The sequence below is a fragment of the Penaeus vannamei genome, chromosome 15 (assembly GCF_042767895.1).
Source record: "Penaeus vannamei isolate JL-2024 chromosome 15, ASM4276789v1, whole genome shotgun sequence".
Taxonomy (NCBI): Eukaryota; Metazoa; Arthropoda; class Malacostraca; order Decapoda; family Penaeidae; genus Penaeus; species Penaeus vannamei.
In genome coordinates, this window is record NC_091563.1 from 31,557,206 (window position 1) to 31,560,528 (window position 3,323).

Sequence of the window (3,323 nt, forward strand, 5' to 3'; positions counted from 1 at the left end):
TGCTAAAATTGTGCGAGGCCCGACCCAATGAATATCAATAATACAGACATGCATCTATACAAAAATAAATACATATCTATCAGTCTAGACATGTTTATTACCGGATAGATAGATAAATGTATATCTATTAAATAGATAGACTGAGATGCATCCATTTCTGCGGGTATGAATGTCCGTATATATGCTCATTAATTGGGTCAGACCTCGCACAATATAACCAAACCGGCCGATGACTCATCACACACAAAACATGTATGCTTTTTTCTCCCTCTTTCTCTCTCTCTCCTTAACTTTTCCTAAGTCACTCTTAACCTTGAAAGTAGATGTCTACATACTACCAAAAAAAAAAAAAAAAAAAAAATGATTAGTTTGTTCTCATCGGGAATCGAACCCGAGTTCGCCTGATTCAGAGTCAGACATGTTGACCACTACACCATGAGAACATATTAAGCATTTAGAGGAAGCCATCTTTTTATATTTTTATCTATCTATCTATCTCCCTCTCTTTTTTTTTCTCTCTCTCTATCTCCCTCTTTCTCTCTTTCTCTTTCTCCCTCTTTCTCTCTCACTCTCTCTTTTTTCTCTCTCTTTGGCCGGTTTGTTAAAATTGTGCGAGGCCCGACATGAATATTTATTAGACGGACATGCATATGTACTGAAATTAATACATATCTACCAGTCTAGACATGCATATCTAAAGGATAGATAGATGATTATATGAATGAATTTCTACATGCATTTGCATGTCTTACGTATTCAATGAAGTGCTACAATTTAAAGTTCCGAAACTGTAATAAATAAGACGACAGAGAGAGAGAGAGAAAAGAAGAGAGACGAAGACATAAAGAGGAGAGAGACAGATAGAGATAGAGGGAAATGGGAGGCAAAGAGAGAGAGAGAGAGAAAGAGAGAGAGAGAAAGAGAGAGAGGAATAAATAAAGTTCTTTCTCCTTTTTGCTTCTACATCCCATGAGTGGTGATTTTTTTTACATGCATTGCCTGTTTTAGGTATTTCATGAAGTGCTACAATTTACAGGTGCGAAACTACACTAAAGAAAATACAAGTCAGGCGAGAGAGAGAAAAAGAAATAAAGAGGGAGACAGATAGAGAAGGAGAGAGAAAAAGACAGAGAGGAGAGACACAAAGAACAAGGAAGCACGAAGAAACTAACCAAAATAACCTGTAAGTCATGACATATACACAACAATAAACTTAGACACAAGTGATCGCTTCCTTTTTATATCATTTTTCTTCAATGATTCTATAACACCGACGATTCTGCCTTACCTTTCTCTCTGTGATATATGCCTCCGTTGTCTCGCCCAAATTAGGTCATTTGGATCCTGTAAGGTCATATGAAATCCGAATGAAAATCTTGAATGTACTCTTTCTGACACCTGAGCGAGTTTCCTAGACAAACATACAAACATACATTCAGAAACACACACACATGAATAGATCTTTCTTAATACTTCTGTTAGTCCCTTATTTTTCATCAGGAAATATCTTCGTATGCAGCAGTGTCCCGTATCATTATACTGCCCTTGATTATAGAGAAAAAAATCTCTTTCAAACACATTTTTTTTCTGAATGATCCTCTCCACAGACACATATTATCATCCTTTGGCCGGTTTGTTAAAATTGTGCGAGATAAGAAGACCCAATAAATATCTATTATACGGACATGCATATATACCGAAAAAATACATATCTATCAGTCTAGACATGCATAGCTACCGGATAGATAGATAGATAAATGTAAATCTATTAGGTATTTAGACCGATATTCATCTATATCGGTCCGTATATATACACATTAATAGGGTCAGGCCTCGAACAGTTTTAACAAATCGGCCGATTATCTCTACCGTTATACGCACTATTATACACACCATCATTATCATCACTACATCGACTGATCACACATAAATGCTTACTTCCCCCTCTCCCTCTCCCTCCCTCCCCCCACCTTCTGTCTCTCTCTCTCTTCCTGTATATGTCTGTTCGTTTGTCTCACTCTCTCTCTCTCTCCTTGTCTCGTCTCTGCTACTATCTCTCTCTATCTCTCTTTTTGTCTCTGCTACTAAAGGTATACCAAGCAAGATGATGAAGATGAAGCTATACCTATCCAAAATAATCATTTTTTTTTCTCTCTCTCTCTCGTTTTGTCTGTATTTCTGTTCGTTTGTCTGGCTTTGTATGTTTTCTCTCTTTCCCTCCTTATCTCTGCCTCTCTCTCTCTCTCTTTCTCTTTCTCTCACTCTCTCTCTCTCTTCCTCTATGTTTGTTCGACTTTCTGGCTCTTTATGTCTTCTCTCTCTCTGTATCTCCTTGTGTCCAGTATCATTATATTGCCCTTGATTATATATAATAATAAAAAAACATCTCTAATTTCAAACACAATTCATACATACTGAAATAAACACAAATTTCTCAGTCTAGATAGATAAATAAATGTATATTTATTAGCTAGATAGGCATATATTTCTGCGGGTATGAGTATATGCACATTAATTGGGTCAGGCCTGGCACAATTTTTTTTTATCACTATCATCATCACTACATCCGACTCATCACACGCAAAACAATGTATGTTTCCTTCTCCCTCTCTTTATTTTTTCTCTCAGTCACTATTAGGATTTATAGTTGATGATATGCTACATGCTATCAAAAAAAAAAAAAAAAAAAAAAAAAAACTTTCATATGTTCTCACTGCGAATATTCTGATTCTGAGTCAGTGTTAGCCAATACACCATAAGAACTTGTTAATATGGGAGGGAAGCTGTAACTATACAAAATAATCTCTCCCCCCCCCCCCCACCCTTTGCCTGTATATGTCTGTTCGTCTGTCTGGCTCTGTATGTCTTCTCTCTCTGTTTCTGCTAGCATCTCTCTCTCTATCTCTCTCTTTTTCTCTTTCTCTCTCTCGCTCCTCTCTTTCTCTCTCTTCTCCTGTCTCACTTTTTCTCTGTCTCTCTCTTCGACTGTATATGTCTGTTCGTCTATTTGGTTCTGTATGTCCTCTCTCTCTCTCTCTCTCCTTGTCTCTGCTCCTGTCTCTATCTCTTTTTCTCTTTCTATTTCCACATTAATTGGGTCAGGCCTCGGTCAGTTTTAACAAACCAGCCGATTATCTTGATTTTTTATCTCTACCATTATACGCACTATTATACACACTGTCATCACTACATCCGACTCATCACACACAAAACAATGCATGCTTCCTTCTCCCTCTCCGTATCTTTCTCTGTCACTGATATGTTTATGGTTGATAATATGCCTACATACTATCAGATATATAGGAAAAAAATGTTTCTAATCT

The 3,323-nt window shown here is 36.9% G+C and overlaps 1 non-coding gene across 1 annotated transcript; it reads right to left on the reverse strand.

Moving 5' to 3' along the window:
* Positions 1-370: 370 nt before the first annotated feature.
* Positions 371-443, reverse strand: TRNAQ-CUG (transfer RNA glutamine (anticodon CUG)). Its single transcript has one exon. It is a non-coding gene; the product is annotated as a tRNA-Gln (tRNA).
* Positions 444-3,323: the final 2,880 nt, after the last annotated feature.